Below are 15,744 nucleotides of genomic sequence, written 5' to 3'. Positions count from 1 at the left end.
ATTTGACAAAATTGGTGAATTTTAAACATTTGGGTTAAAAAATGTTTAGATTGTAGGCTATGGGAGCGTTTCTGTGCACTGTCATTTGCATAAAATGATACAAAGAATTGGCAAGGCGCCAATTTGGAGATGGATAGGACGGCTGTAGGGGAGGAGGAGGCCTCTATTAGGGCACAGTGTCTAATATTTCGCTGTGCTCTCAATAGATAATACAGTAACGTTGCCATAGCCAGCTATCTTAACTCTGTTCATTATTGTACTATTTGTTTTTGACAGGGGGTGGCAATTTCTTGATTACAAAAGCCTAGTAAGAAGGAACCTTGTTGTTTTTTATATCTGTATGTAAAATTTATAGTTTTGCTATATGTACACTTATACCAATAATGGGCTGTACTTGCCAGCTAATGTGATGATTTTTTTGTATTCCTATTTGTACCTTTGTTTGTTTTTTAACCCAAATCATAGTTTGTTTTTATTATTGTCCATGATTTTTAAACAAAATCATGAGACTGAAACATTTTTTCTTCACCTCAACAGCATATGACACCTTGAGAAGTTATGTATGTTGATATGACGAAATTAGTGACTTTAAAAAATTTGGGTTAAAAAATGTTGAGATTGTAGGCTATGGAAGCATTACTGTGTACTGTCGTTTGCATAAAATGATGCAAAGAAATGGTCACGCACCGATTTTGGAGATGGATAGGAAGGCTGTAGGGGAGGAGGAGGCCTCTATTAGGGCACAGTGTCTAATATTTCGCTGTGCTCTCAATAGATAATACAGTAACGTTCCCATAGCCAGCTATCTTAACTATAGTTTTGCTATGTGTACACTTATACCAATAATGGGCTGTACTTGCCAGCTATTGTGATGATTTTTTTGTATTCCTATTTGTACCTTTGTTTTTTTAACCCCAATCATAGTTTATTTTAAATATTGTCCATGATTTTTAAAAAAAATCATGAGACTGAAACATCTTTCTTCACTTCAACAGCACATAACTCCTTGAGACGTAATGTATGTTGATTTGACAAAATTGGTGAATTTTAAACATTTGGGTTAAAAATTTTTTAACTTGTAGGCTATGGGAGCTTTTCTGTGCACTGTCATTTGCATAAAATGATACAAAGAGTTGGCAAGGCGCCAATTTGGAGATGGATAGGAAGGCTGTAGGGGAGGAGGAGGCCTCTATTAGGGCACAGTGTCTAATATTTCGCTGTGCTCTCAATAGATAATACAGTAACGTTGCCATAGCCAGCTATCTTAACTCTGTTCATTATTGTACTATTTGTTTTTGACAGGGGGTGGCAATTTCTTGATTACAAAAGCCTAGTAAGAAGGAACCTTGTTGTTTTTTATATCTGTATGTAAAATTTATAGTTTTGCTATATGTACACTTATACCAATAATGGGCTGTACTTGCCAGCTAATGTGATGATTTTTTTGTATTCCTATTTGTACCTTTGTTTTTTTAACCCAAATCATAGTTTGTTTTTATTATTGTCCATGATTTTTAAACAAAATCATGAGACTGAAACATTTTTTCTTCACTTCAACAGCAGATGACACTTTGAGAAGTTATGTATGTTGATATGACGAAATTAGTGACTTTAAAAGATTTGGGTTAAAAAATGTTGAGATTGTAGGCTATGGAAGCATTTCTGTGTACTGTCGTTTGCATAAAATGATGCAAAGAAATGGTCACGCACCGATTTTGGAGATGGATAGGAAGGCTGTAGGGGAGGAGGAGGCCTCTATTATGGCACAGTGTCTAATATTTCGCTGTGCTCTCAATAGATAATACAGTAACGTTCCCATAGCCAGCTATCTTAACTCTGTTCAATATTGTACTATTTGATTTTGACAGGGGATGGCAATTTCTTGATTATAAAAGCCTAGTAAGAAGGAACCTTGTTGGTTTTATATCTGTATGTAAAATGTGTAGCTTCTCGGCTTTTTGGCTAAGATCAAGTGTAGTATCTGTTCTTATCAGTTTCATGCTGGTGGCAGGCGACGCCAGTATGGAGCTCGTGGGGATGGGTGCTGCATGGTATGGAGCAGGTGTACCGGGCCGTTTCGGGGCTGGTTCTGAGGAATCACATTGACGGCTGCCCTGATGTGACCTGCTTCCTCCGGGTCTCACGCAAGGCTGAGTGGGTCTAGAGCCGAGGACTGAAACATTTTTCTTCACTTCAACAGCACATAACTCCTTGAGACGTAATGTATGTTGATTTGACAAAATTGGTGAATTTTAAACATTTGGGTTAAAATTTTTTTAGATTGTAGGCTATGGGAGCGTTTCTGTGAACTGTCATTTGCATAAAATGATACAAAGAATTGGCAAGGCGCCAATTTGGAGATGGATAGGAAGGCTGTAGGGGAGGAGGAGGCCTCTATTAGGGCACAGTGTCTAACATTTCGCTGTTCTCTCAATAGATAATGCAGTAACGTTCCCATAGCCAGCTATCTTAACTCTGTTTAATTTTGTACTATTTGTTTTTGACAGGGGATGGCAATTTCTTGATTACAAAAGCCTAGTAAGAAGGAACCTTGTTGTTTTTTGTATCTGTATGTAAAATGTATAGTTTTGCTATGTGTACACTTATACCAATAATGGGCTGTACTTGCCAGCTAATGTGATGATTTTTTTGTATTCCTATTTGTACCTTTGTTTTTTTTAACCCAAATCATAGTTTGTTTTTATTATTGTCCATGATTTTTAAACAAAATCATGAGACTGAAACATTTTTTCTTCACTTCAACAGCAGATGACACTTTGAGAAGTTATGTATGTTGATATGACGAAATTAGTGACTTTAAAAGATTTGGGTTAAAAAATGTTGAGATTGTAGGCTATGGAAGCATTTCTGTGTACTGTCGTTTGCATAAAATGATGCAAAGAAATGGTCACGCACCGATTTTGGAGATGGATAGGAAGGCTGTAGGGGAGGAGGAGGCCTCTATTAGGCCACAGTGTCTAACATTTCGCTGTGCTCTCAATAGATAATACAGTAAAGTTCCTATAGCCAGCTATCTTAACTATAGTTTTGCTATGTGTACACTTATACCAATAATGGGCTGTACTTGCCAGCTATTGTGATGATTTTTTTGTATTCCTATTTGTACCTTTGTTTTTTTAACCCCAATCATAGTTTGTTTTAAATATTCACCATGATTTAAAAAATAAAATCATGAGACAATCATTTTTCTTCACTTCAACAGCACATAACTCCTTGAGACGTAATGTATGTTGATTTGACAAAATTGGTGAATTTTAAACATTTGGGTTAAAAAATGTTTAGATTGTAGGCTATGGGAGCGTTTCTGTGCACTGTCATTTGCATAAAATGATACAAAGAATTGGCAAGGCGCCAATTTGGAGATGGATAGGACGGCTGTAGGGGAGGAGGAGGCCTCTATTAGGGCACAGTGTCTAATATTTCACTGTGCTCTCAATAGATAATACAGTAACGTTCCCATAGCCAGCTATCTTAACTCTGTTCAATATTGTACTATTTGTTTTTGACAGGGGATGGCAATTTCTTGATTACAAAAGCCTAGTAAGAAGGAATCTTGTTGTTTTTTATATCTGTATGTAAAATGTATAGTTTTGCTATGTGTACACTTATACCAATAATGGGCTGTACTTGCCAGCTAATGTGATGATTTTTTTGTATTCCTATTTGTACCTTTGTTTGTTTTTTAACCCAAATCATAGTTTGTTTTTATTATTGTCCATGATTTTTAAACAAAATCATGAGACTGAAACATTTTTTCTTCACTTCAACAGCATATGACACCTTGAGAAGTTATGTATGTTGATATGACGAAATTAGTGACTTTAAAAAATTTGGGTTAAAAAATGTTGAGATTGTAGGCTATGAAAGCATTACTGTGTACTGTCGTTTGCATAAAATGATGCAAAGAAATGATCACGCTACGATTTTGGAGATGGATAGGAAGGCTGTAGGGGAGGAGGAGGCCTCTATTAGGGCACAGTGTCTAACATTTCGCTGTGCTCTCAATAGATAATACAGTAAAGTTCCTATAGCCAGCTATCTTAACTATAGTTTTGCTATGTGTACACTTATACCAATAATGGGCTGTACTTGCCAGCTATTGTGATGATTTTTTTTGTATTCCTATTTGTACCTTTGTTTTTTTAACCCCAATCATAGTTTATTTAAAATATTGTCCATGATTTTAAAAAAAAATCATGAGACTGAAACATCTTTCTTCACTTCAACAGCACATAACTCCTTGAGACGTAATGTATGTTGATTTGACAAAATTGGTGAATTTTAAACATTTGGGTTAAAAAAATTTTAACTTGTAGGCTATGGGAGCTTTTCTGTGCACTGTCATTTGCATAAAATGATACAAAGAGTTGGCAACGCGCCAATTTGGAGATGGATAGGAAGGCTGTAGGGGAGGCCTCTATTAGGGCACAGTGTCTAATATTTCGCTGTGCTCTCAATAGATAATACAGTAACGTTGCCATAGCCAGCTATCTTAACTCTGTTCAATATTGTACTATTTGTTTTTGACAGGGGATGGCAATTTCTTGATTACAAAAGCCTAGTAAGAAGGAACCTTGTTGTTTTTTGTATCTGTATGTAAATTGTATAGTTTTGCTATGTGTACACTTATACCAATAATGGGCTGTACTTGCCAGCTAATGTGATGATTTTTTTGTATTCCTATTTGTACCTTTGTTTTTTTAACCCAAATCATAGTTTGTTTTTATTATTGTCCATGATTTTTAAACAAAATCATGAGACTGAAACATTTTTTCTTCACTTCAACAGCAGATGACACTTTGAGAAGTTATGTATGTTGATATGACGAAATTAGTGACTTTAAAAGATTTGGGTTAAAAAATGTTGAGATTGTAGGCTATGGAAGCATTTCTGTGTACTGTCGTTTGCATAAAATGATGCAAAGAAATGGTCACGCTACGATTTTGGAGATGGATAGGAAGGCTGTAGGGGAGGAGGAGGCCTCTATTAGGGCACAGTGTCTAACATTTCGCTGTGCTCTCAATAGATAATACAGTAAAGTTCCTATAGCCAGCTATCTTAACTATAGTTTTGCTATGTGTACACTTATACCAATAATGGGCTGTACTTGCCAGCTATTGTGATGATTTTTTTGTATTCCTATTTGTACCTTTGTTTTTTTAACCCCAATCATAGTTTGTTTTAAATATTGTCCATGATTTAAAAAAAATCATGAGACAATCATTTTTCTTCACTTCAACAGCACATAACTCCTTGAGACGTAATGTATGTTGATTTGACAAAATTGGTGATTTTTAAACATTTGGGTTAAAAATTTTTTAGATTGTAGGCTATGGGAGCGTTTCTGTGCACTGTCATTTGCATAAAATGATACAAAGAATTGGCAAGGCGCCAATTTGGAGATGGATAGGACGGCTATAGGGGAGGAGGAGGCCTCTATTAGGGCACAGTGTCTAATATTTCACTGTGCTCTCAATAGATAATACAGTAACGTTCCCATAGCCAGCTATCTTAACTCTGTTCAATATTGTACTATTTGTTTTTGACAGGGGATGGCAATTTCTTGATTACAAAAGCCTAGTAAGAAGGAATCTTGTTGTTTTTTATATCTGCATGTAAAATGTATAGTTTTGCTATGTGTACACTTATACCAATAATGGGCTGTACTTGCCAGCTATTGTGATGATTTTTTTGTATTCCTATTTGTACCTTTGTTTTTTTAACCCCAATCATAGTTTATTTTAAATATTGTCCATTATTTTTAAAAAAAATCATGAGACTGAAACATCTTTCTTCACTTCAACAGCACATAACTCCTTGAGACGTAATGTATGTTGATTTGACAAAATTGGTGAATTTTAAACATTTGGATTAAAATTTTTTTAACTTGTAGGCTATGGGAGCTTTTCTGTGCACTGTCATTTGCATAAAATGATACAAAGAGTTGGCAAGGCGCCAATTTGGAGATGGATAGGAAGGCTGTAGGGGAGGAGGAGGCCTCTATTAGGGCACAGTGTCTAATATTTCGCTGTGCTCTCAATAGATAATACAGTAACGTTGCCATAGCCAGCTATCTTAACTCTGTTCATTATTGTACTATTTGTTTTTGACAGGGGGTGGCAATTTCTTGATTACAAAAGCCTAGTAAGAAGGAACCTTGTTGTTTTTTATATCTGTATGTAAAATTTATAGTTTTGCTATATGTACACTTATACCAATAATGGGCTGTACTTGCCAGCTAATGTGATGATTTTTTTGTATTCCTATTTGTACCTTTGTTTTTTTAACCCAAATCATAGTTTGTTTTTATTATTGTCCATGATTTTTAAACAAAATCATGAGACTGAAACATTTTTTCTTCACTTCAACAGCAGATGACACTTTGAGAAGTTATGTATGTTGATATGACGAAATTAGTGACTTTAAAAGATTTGGGTTAAAAAATGTTGAGATTGTAGGCTATGGAAGCATTTCTGTGTACTGTCGTTTGCATAAAATGATGCAAAGAAATGGTCACGCACCGATTTTGGAGATGGATAGGAAGGCTGTAGGGGAGGAGGAGGCCTCTATTAGGGCACAGTGTCTAATATTTCGCTGTGCTCTCAATAGATAATACAGTAACGTTCCCATAGCCAGCTATCTTAACTCTGTTCAATATTGTACTATTTGATTTTGACAGGGATGGCAATTTCTTGATTATAAAAGCCTAGTAAGAAGGAACCTTGTTGATCTTATATCTGTATGTAAAATGTATAGTTTTGCTATGTGTACACTTATACCAATAATGGGCTGTACTTGCCAGCTATTGTGATGATTTTTTTGTATTCCTGTTTGTACCTTTGTTTTTTTTAACCCAAATCATAGTTTGTTTTAAATATTGTCCATGATTTTTTAAACAAAATCATGAGACAAACATTTTTCTTCACTTCAACAGCACATAATTCATGTAGAAGTATTGTATGTTGATTTGATAAAATTGGTGAATTTTTAAAATTTGGGTTAAAAATGTTTGAGATTGTAGGCAATGGGAGCATTTCTGTATACTGTCATTTGCATAAAATGATACAAAGAATTGGTAAGGCGCCAATTTGGAGATGGATAAGAAGGCTGTAGGGGAGGAGGCCTCTATTAGGGCACAGTGTCTAACATTTCGCTGTTCTCTCAATAGATAATACAATAACGTTCCCATAGCCAGCTTTCTTAACTCTGTTTAATTTTGTACTATTTATTACAAAAGCCTAGTAAGAAGGAACCTTGTTGGTTTTATATCTGTATGTAAAATGTGTAGCTTCTCGGCTTTTTGGCTAAGATCAAGTGTAGTATCTGTTCTTATCAGTTTCATGCTGGTGGCAGGCGACGCCAGTATGGAGCTCGTGGGGATGGGTGCTGCATGGTATGGAGCAGGTGTACCGGGCCGTTTCGGGGCTGGTTCTGAGGAATCAACTTGACGGCTGCCCTGATGTGACCTGCTTCCTCCGGGTCTCACGCAAGGCTGAGTGGGTCTAGAGCCGAGGACTGAAACATTTTTCTTCACTTCAACAGCACATAACTCCTTGAGACGTAATGTATGTTGATTTGACAAAATTGGTGAATTTTAAACATTTGGGTTAAAAATTTTTTAGATTGTAGGCTATGGGAGCGTTTCTGTGCACTGTCATTTGCATAAAATGATACAAAGAATTGGTAAGGCACCAATTTGGAGATGGATAGGAAGGCTGTAGGGGAGGAGGAGGCCTCTATTAGGGCACAGTGTCTAACATTTCGCTGTTCTCTCAATAGATAATACAATAACGTTCCCATAGCCAGCTTTCTTAACTCTGTTTAATATTGTACTATTTATTACAAAAGCCTAGTAAGAAGGAACCTTGTTGGTTTTATATCTGTATGTAAAATGTGTAGCTTCTCGGCTTTTTGGCTAAGATCAAGTGTAGTATCTGTTCTTATCAGTTTCATGCTGGTGGCAGGCGACGCCAGTATGGAGCTCGTGGGGATGGGTGCTGCATGGTATGGAGCAGGTGTACCGGGCCGTTTCGGGGCTGGTTCTGAGGAATCACCTTGACGGCTGCCCTGATGTGACCTGCTTCCTCCGGGTCTCACGCAAGGCTGAGTGGGTCTAGAGCCGAGGTACTTTAGTGCCTCGGGGAGTGGTGACCCCGAGGTGCCGAAACTCACTGGGAGGATAGACTCACTGAGTTGAAGCACGGGCACCATGATCTCTTGATTCCCGGCCTTCTGGCTAGGATCATAGAAATTTTTATAGATCCGGCCAGATGTCTGGGTAGTATAACTGCACATATTCACTTATTTATTTATTTTTGTCTCACTGTGTAACTTTTTGCGTATTGTGTGTCCACAGGATTTGTCAGGATGCGGTAGCCCTTCTGGGTGTCCCTCCTGGTGGTCTAGGGGAGGTGTGAGTGGCCATTAGGTTCCGCACCTCCCTGCAAACACCCCGGGTGCTCCTGCTCTGACAGGGTACCTACCGTTATCGGCTCTGCGGGCAGATACCTTGGCTAACGCCTAGGGGGATGCCGTGAGCATTTGTGGTCCCTTAGTAGCTTCAGCAAAAAGGGACATCGAACCTGGAACCTCGCAGGTACCTTTTGGTCCGGAGGAGAAGGGTAAGGTTTGTTGGGGGGCCTCTCTCCTATCGGAGAAGTTCTTGCGATGGACCGCATCCTCTGTGCATTTTTTTTTTTAGTGTAACACGTTTGCTCTTTTTCTTGCACTTTGGGTGATTCGAGAGCATGTTCCTCGGCTCTTAGATAAATACAAAAACCTAGTAAGAAGGAACCTTGTTGTTTTTATATCTGTATGTAAAATGTATAGTTTTGCTATGTGTACACTTATACCAATAGTGGGCTGTACTTGCCGGCAATTGTGATGATTTTTTTATATTCCTATTTGTACCTTTATTTTTTTAACCCAAATCATAGTTTGTTTTAAATATTGTCCATGATTTTAAAAAAAATCATGAGACTGAAACATTTTTCTTCACTTCAACAGCACATAACTCCTTGAGACGTAATGTATGTTGATTTGAAAAAATTGGTGAATTTTAAACATTTGGGTTAAAAAATTTTTAGATTGTAGGCTATGGGAGCGTTTCTGTGCACTGTCATTTGCATAAAATGATACAAAGAATTGGCAAGGCGCCAATTTGGAGATGGATAGGAAGGCTGTAGGGGAGGAGGAGGCCTCTATTAGGGCACAGTGTCTAACATTTCGCTGTTCTCTCAATAGATAATGCAGTAACGTTCCCATAGCCAGCTATCTTAACTCTGTTTAATTTTGTACTATTTGTTTTTGACAGGGGATGGCAATTTCTTGATTACATAAGCCTAGTAAGAAGGAACCTTGTTGTTTTTTGTATCTGTATGTAAAATGTATAGTTTTGCTATGTGTACACTTATACCAATAATGGGCTGTACTTGCCAGCTAATGTGATGATTTTTTTGTATTCCTATTTGTACCTTTGTTTTTTTAACCCAAATCATAGTTTGTTTTTATTATTGTCCATGATTTTTAAACAAAATCATGAGACTGAAACATTTTTTCTTCACTTCAACAGCATTTGACACCTTGAGAAGTTATGTATGTTGATATGACGAAATTAGTGACTTTAAAAAATTTGGGTTAAAAAATGTTGACATTGTAGGCTAGGGAAGCATTACTGTGTACTGTCGTTTGCATAAAATGATGCAAAGAAATGGTCACGCTACGATTTTGGAGATGGATAGGAAGGCTGTAGGGGAGGAGGAGGCCTCTATTAGGGCACAGTGTCTAACATTTCGCTGTGCTCTCAATAGATAATACAGTAAAGTTCCTATAGCCAGCTATCTTAACTATAGTTTTGCTATGTGTACACTTATACCAATAATGGGCTGTACTTGCCAGCTATTGTGATGATTTTTTTGTATTCCTATTTGTACCTTTGTTTTTTTAACCCCAATCATAGTTTGTATTAAATATTGTCCATGATTTAAAAAAAAATCATGAGACAATCATTTTTCTTCACTTCAACAGCACATAACTCCTTGAGACGTAATGTATGTTGATTTGACAAAATTGGTGATTTTTAAACATTTGGGTTAAAAAATTTTTAGATTGTAGGCTATGGGAGCGTTTCTGTGCACTGTCATTTGCATAAAATGATACAAAGAATTGGCAAGGCGCCAATTTGGAGATGGATAGGACGGCTATAGGGGAGGAGGAGGCCTCTATTAGGGCACAGTGTCTAATATTTCACTGTGCTCTCAATAGATAATACAGTAACGTTCCCATAGCCAGCTATCTTAACTCTGTTCAATATTGTACTATTTGTTTTTGACAGGGGATGGCAATTTCTTGATTACAAAAGCCTAGTAAGAAGGAATCTTGTTGTTTTTTATATCTGTATGTAAAATGTATAGTTTTGCTATGTGTACACTTATACCAATAATGGGCTGTACTTGCCAGCTATTGTGATGATTTTTTTGTATTCCTATTTGTACCTTTGTTTTTTTAACCCCAATCATAGTTTATTTTAAATATTGTCCATTATTTTTAAAAAAAATCATGAGACTGAAACATCTTTCTTCACTTCAACAGCACATAACTCCTTGAGACGTAATGTATGTTGATTTGACAAAATTGGTGAATTTTAAACATTTGGGTTAAAATTTTTTTAGATTGTAGGCTATGGGAGCGTTTCTGTGCACTGTCATTTGCATAAAATGATACAAAGAATTGGCAAGGCGCCAATTTGGAGATGGATAGGACGGCTATAGGGGAGGAGGAGGCCTCTATTAGGGCACAGTGTCTAATATTTCACTGTGCTCTCAATAGATAATACAGTAACGTTCCCATAGCCAGCTATCTTAACTCTGTTCAATATTGTACTATTTGTTTTTGACAGGGGATGGCAATTTCATGATTACAAAAGCCTAGTAAGAAGGAATCTTGTTGTTTTTTATATCTGTAGGAAAAATGTATAGTTTTGCTATGTGTACACTTATACCAATAATGGGCTGTACTTGCCAGCTAATGTGATGATTTTTTTGTATTCCTATTTGTACCTTTGTTTTTTTTAACCCAAATCATAGTTTGTTTTTATTATTGTCCATGATTTTTAAACAAAATCATGAGACTGAAACATTTTTTCTTCACTTCAACAGCATATGACACCTTGAGAAGTTATATATGTTGATATGACGAAATTAGTGACTTTAAAAAATTTGGGTTAAAAAATGTTGAGATTGTAGGCTATGGAAGCATTACTGTGTACTGTCGTTTGCATAAAATGATGCAAAGAAATGGTCACGCACCGATTTTGGAGATGGATAGGAAGGCTGTAGGGGAGGAGGAGGCCTCTATTAGGGCACAGTGTCTAACATTTCGCTGTGCTCTCAATAGATAATACAGTAAAGTTCCTATAGCCAGCTATCTTAACTATAGTTTTGCTATGTGTACACTTATACCAATAATGGGCTGTACTTGCCAGCTATTGTGATGATTTTTTTGTTTTCCTATTTGTACCTTTGTTTTTTTAACCCCAATCATAGTTTGTTTTAAATATTGTCCATGATTTAAAAAAAATCATGAGACAATCATTTTTCTTCACTTCAACAGCATATAACTCCTTGAGACGTAATGTATGTTGATTTGACAAAATTGGTGAATTTTAAACATTTGGGTTAAAAAATGTTTAGATTGTAGGCTATGGGAGCGTTTCTGTGCACTGTCATTTGCATAAAATGATACAAAGAATTGGCAAGGCGCCAATTTGGAGATGGATAGGACGGCTGTAGGGGAGGAGGAGGCCTCTATTAGGGCACAGTGTCTAATATTTCGCTGTGCTCTCAATAGATAATACAGTAACGTTGCCATAGCCAGCTATCTTAACTCTGTTCATTATTGTACTATTTGTTTTTGACAGGGGGTGGCAATTTCTTGATTACAAAAGCCTAGTAAGAAGGAACCTTGTTGTTTTTTATATCTGTATGTAAAATTTATAGTTTTGCTATATGTACACTTATACCAATAATGGGCTGTACTTGCCAGCTAATGTGATGATTTTTTTGTATTCCTATTTGTACCTTTGTTTGTTTTTTAACCCAAATCATAGTTTGTTTTTATTATTGTCCATGATTTTTAAACAAAATCATGAGACTGAAACATTTTTTCTTCACCTCAACAGCATATGACACCTTGAGAAGTTATGTATGTTGATATGACGAAATTAGTGACTTTAAAAAATTTGGGTTAAAAAATGTTGAGATTGTAGGCTATGGAAGCATTACTGTGTACTGTCGTTTGCATAAAATGATGCAAAGAAATGGTCACGCACCGATTTTGGAGATGGATAGGAAGGCTGTAGGGGAGGAGGAGGCCTCTATTAGGGCACAGTGTCTAATATTTCGCTGTGCTCTCAATAGATAATACAGTAACGTTCCCATAGCCAGCTATCTTAACTATAGTTTTGCTATGTGTACACTTATACCAATAATGGGCTGTACTTGCCAGCTATTGTGATGATTTTTTTGTATTCCTATTTGTACCTTTGTTTTTTTAACCCCAATCATAGTTTATTTTAAATATTGTCCATGATTTTTAAAAAAAATCATGAGACTGAAACATCTTTCTTCACTTCAACAGCACATAACTCCTTGAGACGTAATGTATGTTGATTTGACAAAATTGGTGAATTTTAAACATTTGGGTTAAAAATTTTTTAACTTGTAGGCTATGGGAGCTTTTCTGTGCACTGTCATTTGCATAAAATGATACAAAGAGTTGGCAAGGCGCCAATTTGGAGATGGATAGGAAGGCTGTAGGGGAGGAGGAGGCCTCTATTAGGGCACAGTGTCTAATATTTCGCTGTGCTCTCAATAGATAATACAGTAACGTTGCCATAGCCAGCTATCTTAACTCTGTTCATTATTGTACTATTTGTTTTTGACAGGGGGTGGCAATTTCTTGATTACAAAAGCCTAGTAAGAAGGAACCTTGTTGTTTTTTATATCTGTATGTAAAATTTATAGTTTTGCTATATGTACACTTATACCAATAATGGGCTGTACTTGCCAGCTAATGTGATGATTTTTTTGTATTCCTATTTGTACCTTTGTTTTTTTAACCCAAATCATAGTTTGTTTTTATTATTGTCCATGATTTTTAAACAAAATCATGAGACTGAAACATTTTTTCTTCACTTCAACAGCAGATGACACTTTGAGAAGTTATGTATGTTGATATGACGAAATTAGTGACTTTAAAAGATTTGGGTTAAAAAATGTTGAGATTGTAGGCTATGGAAGCATTTCTGTGTACTGTCGTTTGCATAAAATGATGCAAAGAAATGGTCACGCACCGATTTTGGAGATGGATAGGAAGGCTGTAGGGGAGGAGGAGGCCTCTATTATGGCACAGTGTCTAATATTTCGCTGTGCTCTCAATAGATAATACAGTAACGTTCCCATAGCCAGCTATCTTAACTCTGTTCAATATTGTACTATTTGATTTTGACAGGGGATGGCAATTTCTTGATTATAAAAGCCTAGTAAGAAGGAACCTTGTTGGTTTTATATCTGTATGTAAAATGTGTAGCTTCTCGGCTTTTTGGCTAAGATCAAGTGTAGTATCTGTTCTTATCAGTTTCATGCTGGTGGCAGGCGACGCCAGTATGGAGCTCGTGGGGATGGGTGCTGCATGGTATGGAGCAGGTGTACCGGGCCGTTTCGGGGCTGGTTCTGAGGAATCACATTGACGGCTGCCCTGATGTGACCTGCTTCCTCCGGGTCTCACGCAAGGCTGAGTGGGTCTAGAGCCGAGGACTGAAACATTTTTCTTCACTTCAACAGCACATAACTCCTTGAGACGTAATGTATGTTGATTTGACAAAATTGGTGAATTTTAAACATTTGGGTTAAAAATTTTTTAGATTGTAGGCTATGGGAGCGTTTCTGTGAACTGTCATTTGCATAAAATGATACAAAGAATTGGCAAGGCGCCAATTTGGAGATGGATAGGAAGGCTGTAGGGGAGGAGGAGGCCTCTATTAGGGCACAGTGTCTAACATTTCGCTGTTCTCTCAATAGATAATGCAGTAACGTTCCCATAGCCAGCTATCTTAACTCTGTTTAATTTTGTACTATTTGTTTTTGACAGGGGATGGCAATTTCTTGATTACAAAAGCCTAGTAAGAAGGAACCTTGTTGTTTTTTGTATCTGTATGTAAAATGTATAGTTTTGCTATGTGTACACTTATACCAATAATGGGCTGTACTTGCCAGCTAATGTGATGATTTTTTTGTATTCCTATTTGTACCTTTGTTTTTTTTAACCCAAATCATAGTTTGTTTTTATTATTGTCCATGATTTTTAAACAAAATCATGAGACTGAAACATTTTTTCTTCACTTCAACAGCAGATGACACTTTGAGAAGTTATGTATGTTGATATGACGAAATTAGTGACTTTAAAAGATTTGGGTTAAAAAATGTTGAGATTGTAGGCTATGGAAGCATTTCTGTGTACTGTCGTTTGCATAAAATGATGCAAAGAAATGGTCACGCACCGATTTTGGAGATGGATAGGAAGGCTGTAGGGGAGGAGGAGGCCTCTATTAGGCCACAGTGTCTAACATTTCGCTGTGCTCTCAATAGATAATACAGTAAAGTTCCTATAGCCAGCTATCTTAACTATAGTTTTGCTATGTGTACACTTATACCAATAATGGGCTGTACTTGCCAGCTATTGTGATGATTTTTTTGTATTCCTATTTGTACCTTTGTTTTTTTAACCCCAATCATAGTTTGTTTTAAATATTCACCATGATTTAAAAAAAAATCATGAGACAATCATTTTTCTTCACTTCAACAGCACATAACTCCTTGAGACGTAATGTATGTTGATTTGACAAAATTGGTGAATTTTAAACATTTGGGTTAAAAAATGTTTAGATTGTAGGCTATGGGAGCGTTTCTGTGCACTGTCATTTGCATAAAATGATACAAAGAATTGGCAAGGCGCCAATTTGGAGATGGATAGGACGGCTGTAGGGGAGGAGGAGGCCTCTATTAGGGCACAGTGTCTAATATTTCACTGTGCTCTCAATAGATAATACAGTAACGTTCCCATAGCCAGCTATCTTAACTCTGTTCAATATTGTACTATTTGTTTTTGACAGGGGATGGCAATTTCTTGATTACAAAAGCCTAGTAAGAAGGAATCTTGTTGTTTTTTATATCTGTATGTAAAATGTATAGTTTTGCTATGTGTACACTTATACCAATAATGGGCTGTACTTGCCAGCTAATGTGATGATTTTTTTGTATTCCTATTTGTACCTTTGTTTGTTTTTTAACCCAAATCATAGTTTGTTTTTATTATTGTCCATGATTTTTAAACAAAATCATGAGACTGAAACATTTTTTCTTCACTTCAACAGCATATGACACCTTGAGAAGTTATGTATGTTGATATGACGAAATTAGTGACTTTAAAAAAATTTGGGTTAAAAAATGTTGAGATTGTAGGCTATGAAAGCATTACTGTGTACTGTCGTTTGCATAAAATGATGCAAAGAAATGATCACGCTACGATTTTGGAGATGGATAGGAAGGCTGTAGGGGAGGAGGAGGCCTCTATTAGGGCACAGTGTCTAACATTTCGCTGTGCTCTCAATAGATAATACAGTAAAGTTCCTATAGCCAGCTATCTTAACTATAGTTTTGCTATGTG

At 36.5% G+C, this 15,744-nt stretch overlaps 4 pseudogenes; all 4 read left to right on the top strand.

Moving 5' to 3' along the window:
• Window positions 1-1,942: 1,942 nt before the first annotated feature.
• On the top strand, window positions 1,943-2,033 carry LOC130359451 (U2 spliceosomal RNA; annotated as a pseudogene).
• A 5,272-nt stretch (window positions 2,034-7,305) lies between these two features.
• Window positions 7,306-7,396, top strand: LOC130359439 (U2 spliceosomal RNA; annotated as a pseudogene).
• A 520-nt stretch (window positions 7,397-7,916) lies between these two features.
• On the top strand, window positions 7,917-8,007 carry LOC130359427 (U2 spliceosomal RNA; annotated as a pseudogene).
• Window positions 8,008-13,604: 5,597 nt separating this feature from the next.
• Window positions 13,605-13,695, top strand: LOC130359415 (U2 spliceosomal RNA; annotated as a pseudogene).
• The last annotated feature ends 2,049 nt before the right edge of the window (window positions 13,696-15,744 follow it).

This window comes from Hyla sarda, chromosome 2, assembly GCF_029499605.1.
Source record: "Hyla sarda isolate aHylSar1 chromosome 2, aHylSar1.hap1, whole genome shotgun sequence".
NCBI lineage: Eukaryota > Metazoa > Chordata > Amphibia > Anura > Hylidae > Hyla > Hyla sarda.
Note: the sequence above shows the minus strand (reverse complement) of the source record. Positions and strands in the feature narration are given on the sequence as shown.